This window comes from Bubalus kerabau, chromosome 7, assembly GCF_029407905.1.
Source record: "Bubalus kerabau isolate K-KA32 ecotype Philippines breed swamp buffalo chromosome 7, PCC_UOA_SB_1v2, whole genome shotgun sequence".
Taxonomy (NCBI): domain Eukaryota; kingdom Metazoa; phylum Chordata; class Mammalia; order Artiodactyla; family Bovidae; genus Bubalus; species Bubalus kerabau.
The window spans coordinates 10,862,998-10,883,592 of record NC_073630.1 but is presented as its reverse complement, the minus strand read 5'-3'; the positions used below and the strand labels follow the sequence as shown (position 1 = coordinate 10,883,592).

Sequence of the window (20,595 nt, the reverse complement as noted above, 5' to 3'; positions counted from 1 at the left end):
TAGGAAGAACACCTACAAACCAGTGACAAAAAGATGAATACAACACAGAGATTCATCAAACTGCACAAGCAAGCATCATGGACGTGTGAAAATATGCTCGACTCCACTAACAAATCTCTACCTCTCACAGCTGAACGCTGTTGGAGGAGACCTTCCAGATATACAAGGGCTGAGTTAGGAGCTTTACATGCAAGAGAAGGAAGAGAGTGCTTCACCTGTATTAAAAAAAAAAAAAAAAATCTGCAAGTTGGAGAACCCTGGAGATGTGTGCATGGGAGGGAAGGAGAGAGAATCAGTGTGTGTGTGTGCATGCACCCGGAAACAGCACGTTTGCATGTAAGGGAGGCAGGGGCACGGGGAGAACTCTTAAAAGAATCCGCAGAATGCCCACCAGTGTAGGTTCAAATAAGCCCTTGCCAGAGAGTGCAACACTCAGCCAAGTATGAACTTTCCAGATCCCCTTTGTTCCTATCTCTCCCTGGTCTTCATCCAGATTATCTGGCAGAAATAGAATCTTTAAGGGGTGTAGAAACAAAAAGCCAAATCACAACCCCCTTCTTCGCTGGATCTGTGAGGCTGATAAGGAGGGAACTTCCGGTTGTAAACAGAAAAATGATTATTCCATGAGACTGGGCATTTAAAATTTGCATTGAGACTGCATTTGCAATTTGAATGAACTGTGCCTGCTGAATCGGGGAGGGTCCCCAAAGCTGAAACAGATGATGTCACTAATGATGACCTTGCCACCTGATGGAAAGCTTTGTGTGGACAGAAAATACTGGAAGTTCATGTGACTGAGCCCTGCTACCTGCTTGGCCCCTGAAAACAATTGCATTTGCAACTGCCACTAGTCCAGAGGCTCCAGATCTACCCCAGATTTTAGAAATCATCGACATCAGACTTTGCATGGGTCGTGGAGGCAGGGTCCCAGGTGATTCCTCTTCCACTTATCCAGACCCACTGCTGCTGCTGCTGCTGCTGCTGGTGCTGCTGCTAAGTCGCTTCAGTCGTGTCCGACTCTGTGCGACCCCATAGACGGCAGCCCACCAGGCTCCCCCGTCCCTAGGATTCTCCAAGCAAGAACACTGGAGTGGGTTGCCATTTCCTTCTCCAATGCATGAAAGTGAAAAATGAAAGTGAAGTCGCTCAGTCGCGTCCAACTCTTCGCGACCCCATGGACTGCAGCCTACCAGGCTCCTCCGCCCATGGGATTTTCCAGGCAAGAGTACTGGAGTGGGTTGCCATTGCCTTCTCCACCAGATGCACTGAGGTAGGCAGAATTCTAAGAGGGCCCTGGAGATTCCCTGCCTCTGATAAGCACATATCTTCCCTCAGTTATTCAGTCAAGCACAGCTGTGGGGGTGGTTTTGTAATTAAAGTCCCAGGTCAGCTGACCTTAAAATAGAAAGATTATCTGCATGGGCCAGACCGAATCATGTGAGTCCTTTAAAAGATAGTATTTTTTTCAGCTGGTACCAGAAGTCAAGGAGACACATTCTGTCTGGCCTGGGGGAAAACAAGTATCCCATTTGGCTGGTAGAGAGGAGGCCAAGTGGCAAGGAATTGGGACACCTTCGAGGGGCTGGGAGTCTCCTTGCCATCTGACTAGGAGAAGTAAAAACAGCAACTCAGCCCTACAGCCACAAGGAAATGAATTCTGCCAACAGCCAATGAGCTTGGCAGAGGACTCCTAAACTCAGGTGAAAATTGCAGCCCAGACCAACACCTTGATTTCAGGTGGCAGGACCTGGAAGAGAGTCCAGACATGCTGGACCTGTACTTCTGAAAGTGGCGCAGTGGTAAAGAATCCACCTGCCAATGTAAGAGAGGCAAGATATGCGGGTTCGATCCCTGGGTCAGGAAGATCCCCTGGAGGAAGGAATGGCACCCCACTCCAGAATTCTTGCCTGAAAAATTCCACTGGTGGAAGAGCCTGGCGGGCTACAGTCCTGTAGGGTTGCAAAGAATCGGACAGGAATGAATAACCAAGCACCAGCACAACAACAGAAATTGTTAAGATAACAAGTATATAGTGTTTTAAGTTGCTGAGTCTCTGGTAACTTGTTACATAGCAATGGAAAACTGATACAACTCTCAATTAAGGATTTGAAATTGCCAAAGACCAGTTGCTAAGTCAAGAACTTGTTTCTATCTTTGCCACCCAAATCAAGACACAGGAAGCCTTCCATTCTGGAGTATCCATTTTCCTGAAACATCTGATGGGAGCTTTAATGGGTAAGTACCTGAGTCACTTTAACAATGAAGCGATCCTGGATGTTTTTAGTTGTGCTGGTTATCTCTCCTGTGCTCTCCACCCTGACTCATCCTGCTCTGTGCACTTGGAGGCTGACCTGGACAGATGGGTACCACAGCCCCTGTGCCATGTGCTGGCTGCAGATGGGTGGCAGGGAGAAGAGAAAGGAAGGCTGGGACATTTATTTCCCGGATTGGCCCCATGCGTTGTGTTATGCTTGACCAAACCAGAACCCCTGCCGACAGACCTCTCCATTAGGTGACTCCTGGTTACTTCTCCTGCCTTTGACTTCTCAAGCCTAGGACTCATGTGCTGGGGACCCCCACCCGGTCACTAGACCCCTGGTCCTCCACTACTATTTAGTGATTGCCCTAAAACCTACCTATATTTGCATAAATCTCTTTGTAGAATTCTCTTCAGTTATGCTATTTTAAAATGCCAACAGTTTCTTAACAGAATTTGACTGTTAGAGTACTCAAAGTGTCCATTTTTAAATGATAAAATGTGGGACTTAAGATACATTTCTGTATCTTTTGGCTGGCTATGTCCAGCTGTGCCCCTTGACCTTAAAGTATTATTATCTTCTTATTCCCACCTCCCTGTTAGCATACTGCATAAAATTGGAAAACCATTTGTTGGTGTAAATAATGTAGATCCTATGAATATAAGATTTTCTTTACTGTATGATGTGTATGCTTTGTCACTCAGTTTGTGTCTGACTGTTTGTGACCCTGGCCTATAGCCCCCCAGGCTCCTCTGTCCGTAGGGATTCTCCAGGCAAGAATACTGGAGTGGGTTGCCATGCCCTCCTCCAGGGGATCTTCCCAACCCTGGTCTTCCGTATTGCAGGTGGATTCTTTACAGTCTGAGCTACCAGGAAATGTCATTTTCAGTAAAGGAGAAGCCTCCTGGTGTGAAACAGGTACCAGAGTGTTACAAGATGCCTCAGATACCAGTGCGTGGCAGGGCTTTTAAGATAAAAGCTTAATGAAATGATCTGCCTCATCTTCCCCATTTGCAAAACAGGACAATTAGTATTATTTGTCCCCTACTCACAAATTAAATTAAATTTCATATATAAAAGATTATACTTTAGTAATTTTTTTCATATTATTGCTATTAATAATAATAACTAAGGTGTATTGATGGTTGACTACATACTAGTCTTAATTCTAAGTTTCTTAGATACATTTCCTATTCAGTCAGTTCAGTCGCTCAGTCGTGTCTGACTCTGTGACCCCATGGACTGCAGCATGCCAGGCCTCCCTGTCTATCACCAACTCCCGGAGTTTACTCAAACTCATGTCCATTGAGTCGCTGACGCCACCCAACCATCTCATCCTCTGTCATCCCCTTCTCCTGCCTTCAATCTTTCCCAGCATCAGGGTCTTTTCAAATGAGTCAGCTCTTCACATCAGGTGGCCAAAGTATTGGCGTTTCACCTTCAGCATCAGTCCTTCCAACGAATATTCAGGACTGATTTCCTTTAGGATGGACTGGTTGGATCTCCTTGCAGTCCAAGGGACTCTCAAGAGTCTTCTGCAACACCAGAGTTCAAAAGCATCAATTCTTCAGTGCTCAGCTTTCTTTATAGTCCAACTCCCACATCCATACTTGACTAGACCGACCTTTGTTGGCAATGTCTCTGCTTTTGAATATGCTGTCTAGGTTGGTCATAACCTTCCTTCCAAGGAGCAAGCATCTTTTAATGTCATGGCTGCAGTTACCATCTCCAGTGATTTTGGAGCCCCCAAAAATAAAGTCTTTCACTGTTTCCATTGTTTTCCCATCTATTTGCCATGAAGTGATGGGACCAGATGCCATGATCTTAGTTTTCTGAATGTTGAGTTTTAAGCCAACTTTTTCACTCTCCTGTTTCCCTTTCATCAAGAGGATCTTTAGTTCTTCTTCACTTTCTGCCATAAGGGTGGTGTCATCTGCATATCTGAGGTTATTGATATTTCTCCCAGCAATCTTGATTCCAGCTTGTGCTTTATCCAGCCCAGCATTTCTTATGATGTACTCTGCATATAAGTTAAATAAGCAGTGTGACAATATATAGCCTTGACATACTCCTTTCCTTATTTGGAATCAGTCTGTTGTTCCATGTCCAGTTCTAACTGTTGCTTCCTGACCTCCATACAGATTTCTCAAGAGGCAGATCAGGTGGTCTGGTATTCCCATCTCTTTCAGAATTTCCCAGAGTTTATTGTGATCCACACAGTCAAAGGCTTTGGCATAGTCAATAAAGCAGAAGTAGACATTTCCTACTATTCTTCACAATAACTCTGTGATGGAAATATTATAGTCCTGCCCATTGTACATATGAATGATAAAATGCAATTTGTAGATGAAATGAAATGCAAAGAGATTCAGTGCATATAGCTAGTGGATGGTGACACCAAGATTCAAACCTACTCAGGCGGTGTTATTGACTTACATCTCACGAGTTCACTAAGGCTGCCTTACTGTACACAAAATGCTGATGACCAAAAAAAAAGGGGGGGGGCAATATCAGGATGTTAGATACTACTTCAACAAAATCTAGGGGTTTTCTCAAGATCTATCTATTGGCCCTTACAAAGTTGTATTAACTCAGGCTTCCAAAGTGTTATGTGATGCCTCTCTCAAAGGAACAAACCTTCTCTAACCAGGGGAGGAGTATTAAGAAAACAGAACAATTACTTCTAGGAGAATATGAAGTTTTCTCAAATATATTTCCTCTAGTTAGTGTGGAAATGGAAGGGAATTAAACAAAAAAAACATGTTTAGGTATCAAAATATCCATTCATACTCTATGTGAACCACATATTCACAATCACAACAAGTAACTATGCTAAGACTGCAAAAAACAGGAGAATGCTTACTGAAACTGTATAAAATTACATGCCCTTTTCTGGGAAAAGAAAAAAAAAAAGGATCCAGGTGTATGAAGGCATTATGTTATGTGCAATCTGAAGTACAGTTAACACAAATTGATTGAAAGTTATTTCTTGTCTCATAGCAAATGAGATTGCTTTCTACCCTCACAAGTGTTTTAATAATTAATTATTAAGTTAAATTTTTATGAACTTTAGAAATGTAACTCAAAATATATGAACAAGCCTTGAGCATATTTTAAAATAATTGATACAGTTATTAGAAGGTATAAATTTTTAATTATAGCTGCCTTTGTGGAAAAAACAAGGCCCAGTACAACCTCATTTTTCCCTTGAAGGTGAAATCCTCATTTAAAGATACTAATTCTAATAACATTGGCCAAATGTACGGACTGAGACATTTAAAGTAATTATGAATTTGTAAGTGATGTAATAATTTCATTTTGAGAAGGTTTTTGACTTAATCTTCTAAGGCCTTAGAACTTCCCTGGTGGCTCAGATGGTATAAGCGTCGCCTACAATACAGGAGACCCAGGTTCAATCCCTGGGTCGGGAAGATCCTCTGGAGAAGGAAATGGCAACCCACTCCAGTACTCTTGCCTGGAAAATCCCATGGGTGGAGGAACATGGTAGGCTACAGTCCATGGGGTCACAGTCGGACATGACTGAGCGACTTTACTTTCTTTTTTTTCCAAGGCGTTGGATGACTTGAAAGAAATACTCTCAATCTTAAAAAGGTGAAAACAGATCACTTCTCCTTCTGAGAACTTTCCAGGTCATTATAACCAGTTTTGCCTTTAACTGGGGGAATTTTTCTACACTAGGTCAAATGTCAACCAGAATCTTAATCCAAGAACCTATTACAGACTTAAACAAAATGACATCAAAAGAGCCATTGTTTCATTCAGTAAACATAAATTATATACCTCCATCAAGCACGTGTGTGACATTGACAAACAGGTGTGTTGAAAGTGTGAATTACCCACACTCTAATAGCTTCCCGGATATGTAAACCACAAAGCACAGCAATATCAGAAAGTCCGCAGTGGAACTCGTATCAGTTACTACAGGAGTCCAGAAGATGAAGCTCTGACTCTCTCTCTGGAGTTCAAGCCAGAAGTTAGAGGATGGGAACAGGAGAACACAGTGCATAGCGTGTCACACTGTGCATTTGCACGCCTGTGTAGTTGTAGTAACTTGTACTGAAAATGAAAGTGAAGTCGCTCAGTTGTGTCCGACTCTTTGTGATCCCATGTCCATGGGATTCTCCAGGCCAGAATACTGGAGTGGGTTGCCATTTCCTTCTCCAGAGGATCTTCCTGACACAGGGATGGAACCCAGGTCTCCCACACTTCAGGCAGACTCTTTACTGTCTCAGCCACCATGGGCTTTCCTTGTGGTTCAGCTGGTGAAGAATCCACCTGCAATGCGGGACACCTGGATTCGATCCCTGGGTTGGGAAGATCCCCTGGAGAAGGGAAAGGCTACTCATTCCAGTATTCTGGCCTGGAGAATTGCAAAGAGTCGGACATGACTGAACTTGTAATGTCACAAATTATTTGTCAGTGGACATATTATATCATAATATTGGTAAAGTTTAATGGATATTCTCACACATTCGCACATTTATCAGTGAGCTGTGATCATTTTAAGTGGGTAGTACCATGAAATGAGCCCCGAAGAATTGATGCTTTTGAACTGTGGTCTTGGAGAAGACTCTTGAGAGTCCCTTGGACTGCAAGGAGATCCAACCAGTCCATTCTGAAGGAGATCAGTCCTGGGTGTTCTTTGGAAGGAATGATGCTAAAGCTGAAACTCCAGTACTCTGGCCACCTCATGCAAGGAGTTGACTCATTGGAAAAGACTCTGATGCTGGGAGGGGTTGGGGGCAGGAGGAGAACGACGGAGGATGAGACCGCTGGATGGCATCACCGACTCGATGGACATGAGTTTGGGTGAATTCCGGGAGTTGGTGATGGACAGGGAGGCCTGGTGTGCTGCAATTCATGGGGTCACTAAGAGTCGGACACAAATGAGACTGAACTGATCTGAACTGAACCATGAAAAATAATTGAGTGAGTGAACACTTACAGATAATATATTTACTATATAAAACATGTATTAGTAAGATATGAGGTAACATATGATGAGGTATGATGTGTAGAAATGAGCCCTCTTTATCCAAAACCCCTAAATCATGTTTGGAACCAGCAGTTGAGGGCAGTACATCATGACCTAATATAATGTTTTAGAGTATACTTTGTTATAGAAAAAAAATGTGAGGCCATTGTTTCCTTTCACTTTGACACTATTGAGTTCATGATCTCTGAAACATGAGCGTGACAAAGAATACCATATGTCAGGGCAGGATTAAAAAGGTCTACTGGCGTCCACTGTTTGTTAGCACAGAACAGTAAGTCACATGGCATTCTTGAGTGGAGATGACATGTGGGTCAAAACAGGTGAGAACTAGAATGTCAGTTGCTCATTGTATTCACCTTGGGCCTCTGATAAAGTCCACCCTGAGGTGCTCAGACTGCCCCCCAGGACTTACAGCGTGAGGTGGGGTGCCTCACACAGCCATCAGGGTCTGGTATGTAAGGGTTTGAGGTGGAAGCAGGGTAATGGCCGCCCACCTGTGGTAAGACCGCACTGGTGCCTCTAAGAAGTCGATTCGGACCACCGGGCCCCTCACTGTCCACATCTTGCCTGTTGTGATGAACCTCAAAATGAAATGCCAAGAATCAACAGAAGTCAATCAGAAACTATGCCATTAATCAAAAACTCTCTATCATGTCCTTCCATGTTAAAAGAAATGGTTATTTTCCAGCCTGGAACTCAAGAGTCAGAGGTTTCCCAGTTCTACCTCATGATGCTTATCTCATGTGTGAAGCCTGTCTTCATCACAGAGAAAGGCAGGTTAGTGTGGCCTGGGTTTTTTTTCTGTCTCTACTTCCACTCTTGGGATATTGGAGAGTCTTCAAAATGAAAATTCGCTCAGTTTAATGTAAAAGGGTCACAGAGAAGCAAACCTCCTCTTCTTACTACTTACTATTCCGTCTGCAGATTTCAGTTTCTCCTCCCATAGTATGAATAGGATTCAAATCTGAGTCCTCTGAGCCCACATCATTGCCTATAGTAGAAGATGGTATCTCAAAAATGTTAAGAGTTTGTAGTTATCAGCCCCACTCCTCCTTCAATGCCCCTCCATCTGGGCACACAATCCTATATTCCTTTACGATGAGAGGGAGAGGCAGAAACTCAGTCCTTTTTAGGATTTAGCATTGGATATCTCATACCATTGCTACTGAGATATCCATTAGTCAAGGACCGGATTCTAGGGAGAGAGGGAGCAAGAGAACATAAATCCCACTGAGAGGAGTGTCAATCACCTTGTAAGAAAAGCATGTGAGACTGAATAAACAGACTGATGCAACCATCTTTAGAGCATATAATCTTCAGTCTGTCACACCCTCTCTCCGAGTAAGAAGGGCCCAGTCCTTAGAGATATAATGGCTGTTCTTTTCTTCTTCTCAGGGTAGGGAAAATAATTTTATTTATTCTCTTACAAGGATGGACAAAATGTTTCCTCTTAAATGAAAATTGCATTGAATATATTCATCTCCAATTGGAAGTATATAAACTTGCTTCTGCCAAATGAATCCATCAGTGGGAATAATTAAACCAAGGTTCATGTAGGAATTGGCAGAATTAGGAGGGAGATTGTGGACTCAAATTTCTGATTGGTTGCTGTAGTCTGTAAGAAGTAAATATTTTATCTTCATCCTGTTTCCGGCACACAGCTAACCCTGTTGGAATTTCCTAAATGATGAGAGCTTTAAAGGTGTCTTTCGTTCTGTAACTTAGGTGGGTTTTGGACCAAAACCTAAGGATGGGGGCTAGTTGCCAGGGAAACTAATCATGTGATTAGAGGTTCACTCAGAGAAGGATTCTTGCCTGGAGAATCCCATGGACAGAGAAGACTGCCAGGCTACAGTCCATGGGGTAGCCAAGAGTCAGACACAACTGAAGTGATGACTTAGCATGCACACACAGAGAAGGAAAGGCTTCCCATTAGAGTCCCGTGGAGAGCAAGGAATTCAAAGCAGTCAATCCTAAAGGAAATCAACCCTGAATATTCATTTGAAGGACTTGTGCTAAAGCTGAAGCTCCAATACTTTTGACCACCTGATGCGAAGAGCCAACTCGTTGGAAAAGACCCTGAGGCTGGGAAAGATTGAGGGCAGGAGAAGAAGGGGGTGACAGAGGACAAAGATGGTTGGATAGCAAGACCAACTCAATGGATATGAGTTTGAGCAAAGAGATAGTGAAGGACAGGGAAGCCTCGCATGCTGCAGTCCATGGGGTTGCAAAGAGTCAGACATGACTTAGCAAATGAACAACAGAGAAGGAAGAGGGGCTGGAAGCTGGTTCAATCACCAACACCAGTGATTTAATCATGTCTATGTAATGCTGCTACTGCTAAGTCACTTCAGTCATGTCCAACTCTGTGCGACCCCATAGACAGCAGCCCACCAGGCTTCCCTGTCCCTGGGATTCTCCAGGCAAGAACACTGGAGTGGGTTGCCATTTCCTTCTCCAATGCATGAAAGCGAAAAGTGAAAGCGAAGTCACTCAGTCGTGTCCAACTCTTAGCAACCCCATGGACTGGAGCCTACCAGGCTCCTCCATCCATGGGATTTTCCAGGCAAGAGTACTGGAGTGGGGTGCCATTGCCTTCTCTGGCCTATGTAATGAAGCCTCCAGAAAACCCAGAAAGGATGGGAATCAGAGAGCTTCCAGGTTGGTAACATATGAAGTTTCAAGGAGATTGGTGAAATGGAATGCACATGGGAGCTTTGTGCCCTTCTGCATTGCCTTGCCTTATGTATCTCTTCCATTTGGCTATTCCTGAGTTGTATGTTTTTATGATAAACCAGTAATCTAGTAAGTAAAATGTTTCTCCGAGTTCTGTGAGCTGCCCTAGCAAATTAATCGAAGTCAAGGAGGTGGTCATTGGAACCTCTGACCTATAGCTTGTTGGTCAGAAAGACAGGTGGCAGCCTGGACTTGGACTGTCTCCAGGTAGAGTGTCAGAATTGAGTTGAATTGTAGGTCACCAGAATTGTTTGGTAATTTGAGGAAACATCCCCCACCCCCGATACACATACACACTAAAATTGGATGATGAATTTTTGAGAACAATTTAGAACCAAAGAGTACTTTACTTGTTATAATATCAGTAACTAGTAGCTTTATATCCATAATGAAAATATGTCCAAAAAGTACATAATAAAGAATGCTTTATAAAGCATTTTTAAAATAATTTTTATATTTTTTATAATAAAGGTAACACAATATTGTAAACCAACTATACTTCAATTTACAAAAAGAATGCAGTAGGTTAAAGTTTATTAGAAAAAATACTCAGCAGTTTATTGGGAAGTTAAGTCTCTTGAAACAACTTCCCTGTAGGGACAGAAAAACAGCATGGATAATTTGGCTAAAACACCCTTTGAATCCCAAACTCAAAAAAAGAGCAATTAATTTAAAACATTTGTACTACATAATGATCTAAGACTTGGTTATTAGTAAGAATGGAATAGCATTTCATTTCCCTATTAATAAATACAGAGTACAGAGTAAATTAACAAAAGAGTTGTAGACTATGGACTTGAGTAAATCATTCTAAGGGAGGAAAAAGAATTTTTCCACTATCTGTCTGAGTTCTTACCTGAGACCTCTTTAGTAAAACATAGATTAATAAGAAAAAAGCAAGCAGGTTATTAGCATGTATACTTCATTAATACATGGGAGAAACCCAGGGGAAAAAAAAAGTGCATCTCTCTGAGGTAGGTTAGAATTTGGGCTTACGTATCATCATAGGGAAAAGGGAAAGGGAAGATAGACCTTTTGGGGCAGGGTAAATGATTTTTAGGAAAAGCGAATGGTCCTTTAGAAGAACAGATTGAAGTTATGATAGTTAGTGACAAAGTTTGTCTGGATGTCTCCTGTAATGAAACTCCTCAGAAGAAGATTTATGACAATTTAGTTTCTTTTGGAGGATCTGTCTTTAGGCTTATAAGGGTAGTTCAGAGACAGCGTGTCTGTACAGTTGCCATTTCTCAAGTATCTACAGTTCAAAATAACCAGTATACTAAAGGGCACATTCCGAGGTGGTGCGCTACTCTTTAATATCAAGAATTTCTAGTAAAATAATTGATACAAGTACCTGCCTTCTAGGTGTTTGAAGTCCCTGAAGTAGGTGTTTGTTTTTTTTCTTATACATTTCTGCAATCTGTTAAATACTTTAGGTTTTATACATTTAATCACCTATATTTCCTCTCTTGCAAGAAATTTTTGGTTAAGCAACAATAATTTCAGTCAAACCTTTGTCTAACATACTGCATTTTGAACAGACATGGTCTAAAGAGAGAACTGTCAAACTTGAGAGCAGGGAAGCAAAAAGAAAATCTTGGTGGATGGATCCTCAGTTCTGTGCCCTGAAAAGAGAAAATGTAGCTAAGTTTCCAAGGTCCTCTCTGGGATTTGAGACCTTGATAAAAAGACTTTTCCCTCTCTATGGATTGGGGGAGACTCCTCCTGCAGAAAAGAGAGAGCCGCCCTACCCCATGCTTGAGACCCCAGAGTTAGCTCAGACCGAGGGGGTGAAAGCTTGGAGTGCCTGAGAAAAACCAAGCTGTGACTGCCCTCTGCTGGACAGGCTTAGATGAGCAACCTCTCTGAGACTCCATAGGACTAGATGCCAGCTACCCGTCACTCTCCCTCCTGCCTACTAAGCTCATCAGTACTCTCGCTAGGCTACTTGCTACAGCCTCTATGCCACCATGCTGGCTCTTTCTTCTCCTGAGATGTGTACTGTGGCTTCTTAGGTAGTGCTAAGTATGCATTGTATTTTTACTTTCCCCAATTTTTAAGCAAGGTGACATTCTGCCACAAGTCTGAGATACCATTCTCTCCTCAGTTCCACCCAAAACTCCAACGTACTTTATCTCTAGGATGTAATGGACTACCAGCAAATGTGACTACTTTGCAATTCACTAATTGCTCTTTACATTTGCTGAGTTCCCTTCTATGTAACAGATGGCTATGGGCTAGTGATCTTAAAATTGACTGAGAGGAACAGAGAATAAGAATAGAGAACCATTGAGTTAGAAAAAGAGAGCTGAGTTCTAATACTAACTTTATCACTCCAGGCCTCATTTATCTCTGTCTGTATGGAAAAAGATAAACTACATCACTATTCCCAATTTAAGGTCCTTAAGAGTTTAAAATGTAATCACAAATATCTGGGAAATACAAACAGCCTGTGCATATGTTAGCCAAAACATCACATTTCTAAAGACATAATTATATAATTATTAGTTAAAATATATAATTTAATAATTATTACTTTCAGTTCAGTCGCTCAGTCATGTCTGACTCTGTGACCCCGTGGACTACAGCACACCAGTCTTCCCTGTCCATCACCAACTCGTGGAGCTCGCTCAAATTCATGTCCATCAAGTCGGTGACGTCATTCAACCATCTCATGCTCTGTCGTCCCCTTCTCCTCCTGCCTTCAATCTTTCTCAGCATCAGGGTCTTTTCAAATGAGTCAGTTCTTCCCATCAGGTGGCCAAAGTATTGGTTTCAGCTTCGCCATCAGTCCTTCCAATGAATATTCAGGACTGATTTCCTTAGGATTGACTGGTTTGATCTCCTTGCAGTCCAAGGCACCCTCAAGAGTCTTCTCCAACACCACAGTTCAAAAGCATCAATTCTTCGGCACTCAGCTTTCTCTGTAATCCAACTCTCACATCCATACATGGCTACTGGAAAAACCATAGCTTTGACTTGATGGACCTTTGCCAGCAAAGTAATGTCTCTGCTTTTTAATATGCTGTCTATGTTTGTCATAGCTTTTCTTCCAAGGAGTAAGCATCTTTTAATTTCATGGCCGCAGTCACCATCTACAGTGATCTTGGAGCCCCAAAAAATAAAGTCTGTTGCTGTTTCCATTGTTTCCCCATCTATTTGCCATTAAGTGATGGGACTGGATGCCATGATCTTGGTTTTCTGAATGTTGAATTTTAAGCCAACTTTTTCAGTCTCCTGTTTCCCTTTCATCAAGAGTCTCTTTAATTCTTCTTTGCTTTCTGCCATAAGGGTGGTGTCATTTGCGTATCTGAGGTTATTGATATTTCTCCCAGCAATCTTGATTCCAGCTTGTGCTTCATCCAGCCCGGAATTTCACATAATGTACTCTGCATATAAGTTAAATAGGCAGGGTGACAATATACAGCTTTGACATACTCCTTTCCCAATTGGAACCAGTCTGTTTTTCCATGTCCAGTTCTAACTGTTGCTTATTGACCTGAGAAATTGCAGATTTCTCAGGAGGCAGGTAAGGTGGTCTGGGTTTTGTTGTTATTGTTATTATTACTTTGGCACTAGACTGATTATTACTTTGGCTCTAGACTAATGCATTTGGTTATTTTTGCTTTAATTTGTAAATTATCTACATAATACAAAAATCTTGGGACCACATCCTTCTGTGGATTTAAATGACTTTATCATTTAATCCAGAATTTATCTGATACATCACCCTCATCCGTATAACTTTCAGGTACCTCCTTAATCATTTTTCCCATAGTTACTTCTGAGAATACCTGGAGAGTTATACAAATACCCACAAACCAGTGAACTCCTGTTTGTCCTCCTATCAACTCGATGATAACTCCCCTTTGCAAATCCGAGATCGTAAGCACCACCACCTTGATTGCAGACACTGTCTAGGGAGGTCCGCCAGGCCCATGAGGTTGTCTGCTTGACTTTCAGTGCTACAGGACCCTTGAGTTGCTGATAAGCTTATATTCCCTGTGGTTTTTGTTACACTGAGGTGAAGCCAGAGTCAGCACAAAATGAAGCGGAATGGCTTCTCCCCATAAAGCCCAGATAAAGTCATGGGCCCTAGCCAAGTTGAAAGCTAGAGAACACATGCTGTCAACCACTGTCTTACAATCTCTGAAGCCCCACCCAACCCTTCTTCATTCTCCTGGACAGGAAAAAGAGGGGAAAGCATTCTCCTCTCTAGACTCTGTTCCCCCATGCTTGAGTTAATCCACTGGGACATCAGAGCTCTTGGTGAAACATTAATTCAAGGGAGTCAGTGGAGGAAAAAGTAATAAAAAAAAATCTTAGTGGTGATAAAATTTGAGAACTCTGAGCTGGGTGACACTTAAGCCCCCATTCAGTACTCTTGATGGTATAGCCTTTCTGGCATCACCTTGTCTCACCGGGAATGTGGGAGTTTTCTTGATTGGCTTTCTTGGAATACTTCGTCTCTGTTATTGTTGTTGTTCAGTCACTAGGTCGTGTCCAACTCTGTGACCCCATGGACTGCAGCATGCCGGGCTTCCCTGTCCTTCACTATCTCTTGGAATTTGTTCACATTTACATCCATTGAGTCAGTGATGCCATTTCTACTGCTCTGACCTGCCACCAATTCCACACTTGTTCTTCATTCTCTTTTTTCCTAACATGCATTACACATTTTGTCTAAGCAGTACCATTTCTATTGTTTGTAGTGATTTTATTTTTCCTACTTAGATGTCACCAGAGAATAATTTGATATTAATGAGCTTCTTTATATATTATAAAAGAGACAATATCCTCAAATTTGAGTGCTTAGACACAGATGCTTTAGAGATATCACCTATTTTGTGGTATTGTGTAATACATGTGACAGATCATTCTAATACCATTTAGAGAACAAAGAATATGGACTAGTTTATTTGTTGCCAATAAAATGGCAAAACAAAGATTTAAAACCAGTTCAGTCTTCAAATCCATTCTCTTAAATCTCTGCTCAGAAAAGCTAAGAAAAAAGGAAGCAAAAAAGGCTTTTGCAATCAAAATAAATTTCACATAATCCATGCACTAAAGCTTATTAACTCTTCTCTAAGGGACTGTCTCAGACTCTGAATCAGAGCCTAGAATATTCACTCTAATCCCAATCCCATTTCTAAATTATCTGTTTTCTAAATCTATGTCAGATAGAAAACAGCCTGTTGACAGCTGTGAGAGGAATAAATGATGTAATTATCAGATTCGGAGAAAAGAAGAGACAGGAAAGTTATAAAAATTAGTCTCACAAACTGAAAAATTCCCAGAAGAGTAGGACTGCTTAGAGGCACACAGCGGTACATTCTAATGTCAGATGAGTGCAATCGCTGGTGTTCATAAATTCTGAGGCCATTTTGTCACCCTTATACCCTACTTACAATAACTCCATTAAATTTTCCAAAAGACATGAATCAGTAGCTGCAAGTTCTCGTTTATACACCTTTTTTCAAAACTTAAAGATAACTTTCTGCATTGAGTATTCTAGAACCACTGTTGGAAAACAATTGATTTTATCCAACATGAAAGTTGAATTTTTAAGAGTATATAAATCTGTTTTTGTAAAGCTCAAGAAGAAGCAAAGTAAAACACTGTTTTGTTTAAAGTGAAAAGTGAAAGTGAAGTCACTCAGTCATGTCCGACTCTTTGCGACCCCATGGACTGGGGTCTACCAGGCTCCTTCATCCATGGGATTCTCCAGGCAAGAATACTGGAGTGGGTTGCCATTTCCTTCTCCAGGGGATCTTCCTGACCCAGGGATTGAACCCAGGTCTCCCTCATTGAAAGCAGAGGCTTTTAATCTCTGAGCCACCAGTTTTGTTTAAAAATATGTGATAAAATAATTTTGTAAGCCATACATTATAAAAACAAAACTTTTATACACAAAGGAATAATGGTCCTAAAATTTGAGACAGTGCTTTCCTCCAAGAGGAGACAGAGAGATGAAATAAGCAAGTAGCCCAATTCAAAAATGGACAAAGGCAAAACCAATACAATATTGTAAAGTTAAATAAAATTTAAAAAAATGGATAATGCCAAAAAAATAAATAAATAAATAAATAAAAATGGACAAAGGATTTGAATACACATTTATCCAAAGAAACTATCAATAAACCAATAAGGACATGAAAAGATTCTCAACGTCATTCTTTACTCATTAGGAAAATGTGTATGAAAACCACAGACACCATTTCTCACCCACTAAGGTGGGTATACAAAAAAGACAAGCAGTAGCAAAGGTTGCCAAAGATGTGCAGAAACTGGCACTCACACATGGCTGGTGAGAATGTAAAATGATAATTATATTGGAAAACAGATTCGTGTTTCCTAAAAAACATTAAACAAACTTACCATGCAACCTTGCAATTCCAGTCTTTCGTATCTAGCTAAGAGAAATGGGTAAATTCTATGATACATAAAATATCTCAATAAAACTTTTTTTTAAGAGCATAACAGATTTCAACTTTTTCCTCTAACATTTTAGTAGGCTACCCACATTATTCAAAGCCCCTGTGAAATTGTTCTTAATTGAAGCAACACATGACTGTGCTGTTCGGTTCCTTCTAGTTTGCATAACTGACAGGTGGAAAGGAGAGGCTTAATTACCCGCAAATTACTCTCATTATCATTCCTTCCAATTTAAACAGCCAAAGTGCGGTTGTGAGTAATGTCACTAAAAATGTACCAGTTTGCACTCCTGAAAACAACAGGAAAAATACTGATGACTGGCGACCTTTGAGTCACTGGCCCTGGTAACATGGGCACAGTCAGCTTTGCCTCTGCCTTGGATCAGCCAGAATATGTCACATGTTTTACCTTAAAGTCAAAGAAAAGGAGTTGATAGTAACTCTTATTTAAAAGAAAATGATCAACTTTTGATTCACCTTTAAAATTATATATGTAGATGATTATCTACAGGGCAAAATAGAAAAGTAGATGAACATGAACATAGCTGAAATGCATCAAATCCAAAAAGAAAAAAAGAAGATTCACTTGGAGACATACCTGCTGTTCCTCTGAGAAAGTATTCCTTTGGTTCTTCACATAGGACTTGACAAGGTTCATCATGGCCTCTCATCTGTATTTCCCTGGAGACTCAGGTGATTGTTTCTGTGATGGTTGTTTTGAATGGAGACATACTCGAAATTTATGTCTAGTGTATTATTGCTCTATGGAGTTTATGGTGGTTGTTTTTTTAATGTAACTGTTCTGAAAGCCTTTTAGAAGAAGACCTAGGATGAACTTAATGGCTTTGTTTATGCTGTTTTGGAGAGCAGGTTCTTTCTGCCCTGCAAAATGAAAAAGTTATTTGGGGAAACACAGCACAGACTGGCATATTTTTCTCAGATCTGTGGTAATGTTACCATGAGGCTAGAACTGTCAGACCAAGACTGCAAAGCCATCGAGAGTGCCATTAGCACTGAAATGCACACAGCCTCATTTTCTGTTACTGGCGATGCAAAAGGAACACACCGCAGAGCAACAAGAGAATAACATGAATTATTTCCCTTTTTATTTATCACTTTATATTCAACCAGACAGAAAGGTAAAGAGCAATGGAGAGTTCTCCATTTGCTAACAAAGCAATTTAGATTCATTAAACATCATTGGCCACTTTAGAGGAAGTATCCTGGACTTAGACATTGTTCAAGGACTTCCCTTTTTTATGGAATATCTTCCTCTTCAATCTTCTCCTGATAAAATTCATTACTTGAGTTTGGACTGGAGAAAGGACATTAGTGGGAAAAACGGGGGAAATCTGAATAAAATCCATCATTTAGTGAATAGTATTGTGTCAGTGTTAATTTACTAATTTTGCTTATTGTGCCAAGAGTATGTAAGATGTTCATCTGAGGAACAACTGGGTGAAGAGTACAAAGGAATACTCCTTTGCAACTGTTCTGTAAACCCAAATATATTTCATAACAAAACCACTCAAGAAAACAACTTAAAGAGAGTTACTAAACGTAGAACAACAAAATTCTTCTCTTCCTGTGAGAAATGGGTCAGATAGCTTCCCCATGATGTCTGTTTTTATCCGCTACCAGTGAGAAGTGAAACTGTTACATACTCTGATGGCTGATGGCCTTTTGTTTGTTTACAGCACATACCACATTCTAACATTTATAATTGATGTCCATGTTTAATATCCCCTGTTAAGAAAGCAGAAAGGGTTAGGACCCAAAAAAATGTGAGTTTAAATTCTAGTTTATCAACCTTGGGTGAATGACTTAGCCTCCCTAAGTCTCAGTTTCTTCATCTAAAGAAGTGAGATTAACCAGTTCACTATAGATTCGATGATCTTCCATGCATAAAGATCTTTGGGAAAAGCCAAGCACCTCACAGAAGCTCAAAATATGTATTTATGTGTTGATCCCATTACCCTTATTATTAAACTATGTTTCTTGGCATCAGGGACATTTTCATCACAGTTCACAGTGACTTGAAATATGGATGCTCAGAAATGGGTTAGTGAATCAAAGTGGTTCCAGAATATGTTTTTTCAGATTGATGTGTATGTCAAACATTCCCATTTAACTCTCTATTCCAGTAATTTATTTCTCTAAATTATTATTTCACTTTTTACAATATTCTCAATTCTCAAAAGTATACATGTATACTCAATTATATCTAGCCCAAACCATTAAAATTTCTCATGAAACTATTATAGGAGAAAAGGGTTTTTTGGTTTTTTTTTTTTTCCATATAAAGTTATTGAGTAAACCTTAAATGTTCCCCTTTTCTATTTCTCTCTCTGGAGCAAGAATTTACCTCTCACTACAACTCAGTAACCCATGTCACATTCTTGGTCTTGTCAGTGCCTGTTTCAGGGGATCCTGCTCAAAATCTGCAGTGCTTGCTCTGGTTTGTTAATATCTTCATTTCCAGTCACAAAGCAGACTCTATATATTCTAACCCTACTCATACCTATGTGTTTTGGGATTTATCAAAACTGAAGAGAGCTGGAGTAAAATAACATGACATTTTCACTTACTTTTTATATGACTATTCTGAAAACATTTATTAGCATAAATCTAATTGTTTTCTCATTCACTCATCCATTCTCTTTGACAAAGGGTGATTGATTATTTAGTACCTACCAGCCACTAAACAAAATACTGAAAATATGAAAAAAAAAAAAACCAGTTCCTACCCTAAATAAGTTCGTGTCCTCTAGACAGACAAACTTGTAAACAGCTAATTAAAATGCAATGTGGACTGTGCAATAAAAGGATGTTATGGAACATTATGGGATCATAAAAGAACATTTCAGTCTGGGGAGAAGAGGTGTATCATGACTCCAAAGCATAGTTCTCAGCCAGAGTTGCTATGGAAATTATCTGGGCAGCTTTAAAAAATACTGATTCCTGGGAGCCACTTACATACATTCGATTATGATCGGTCTGGGGTGTTTTCTTAGGGAATAGGATCTTTTCACCCTCTACTGTCCTAAAGAATGAGAAGAATCTAGCCAGGCTGAGGACTGGGAAAGTGAGGAAGGGCATGGAGAAAGGGTATGTCAAACAGACAGCAGCATGAGCAAAGCCACTGAGGCAAGGAAGAGGAAACTGACAAGCATTCCAGTTTTGTGAACGGGCAGTGTTATAAGTAGGCTTTCGATGTTCTGAGAGCAGAGGTAGGAAGTGAAATGAGAGTGAGCAAGGAAGCCACGTGCTGCATCAGGATAACAGATTTGGAGCAAAGAAATGCCATGGTCAGATTTACATTGTAGATCGCTTCCTCTGCTAGCTGAGTAGAGGGGGGCGGGATTTTATTGGGTTGGCCAAAATAATCGCTCAGGTTTTTTTGTATGATGTTATGGAAAAACTGGAACAAACTTCTTGGCCAGCCCAATAGATAGCCACGACTGGAGGCAGGGAGAATGAATCAGGATGTCCAAATGAGACACGAAGGCTAGAGTCTTGCAACGGCATTAGGAAGAGATTCCTAAGAACTGTTTGGAAAGTCATATTAGCTGGCCTTAGATATTGTTGGGGTGTGGCGAAAGGGGTGAAAGGAGAAATCTGGTGAACGGGTGAATAGAGATTACTTCCTACTGAGACAAGTTGGTGATGGCAGTAGGTTTAAGAGGAAATGTGATCTGCTCAGCTTGGAACACGGTGCATCTGAGATGCCTGTGGAGCGTTGAGATGGAGATATTGTACTAGGCCACCTGGTCCAGGTTTCAGGATGGATGAGAACATGGATTTGGACTCATTCAAGGTTGCTTTTGCTTTGCCTGGATCCTGAAGCAGCAAATAAGCAATGCAAAGATAGGGATGTGACAGGCTGACATAGTTCCTCATTGTCTCTCTTTTATCTTAAGAAGACACATTGCAAATGCAGTGTCTTGGCAGTGTATGTGAACAATTTTTCCACCGAGACAAAAGAATTATAGATCTATGGGCTTTCCTGACTTTTATATCCTCAGCCATGTCCGCACCCAGCAACTTATGGTAACATTTGAAGCTCCAATTCTGCTGTTCCACAGACCATATTACACAAGCCTACTATCTGGGTTCTGAGGCTTGAAATTCTTGCTTTGTTAGTACCAGA

At 40.8% G+C, this 20,595-nt stretch overlaps 1 long non-coding RNA gene across 1 annotated transcript in view; it reads left to right on the top strand.

The window, feature by feature from the left end:
* The first annotated feature begins 1,431 nt into the window (after positions 1–1,431).
* Positions 1,432–20,595, top strand: part of LOC129657451 (uncharacterized) — an 88,320-nt gene continuing 69,156 nt past the window's right edge. Inside the window, exon 1 of the long non-coding RNA XR_008716733.1 lies at positions 1,432–2,235. This is a non-coding gene — a long non-coding RNA (uncharacterized LOC129657451). The remainder of the gene's footprint in view (positions 2,236–20,595) is intronic.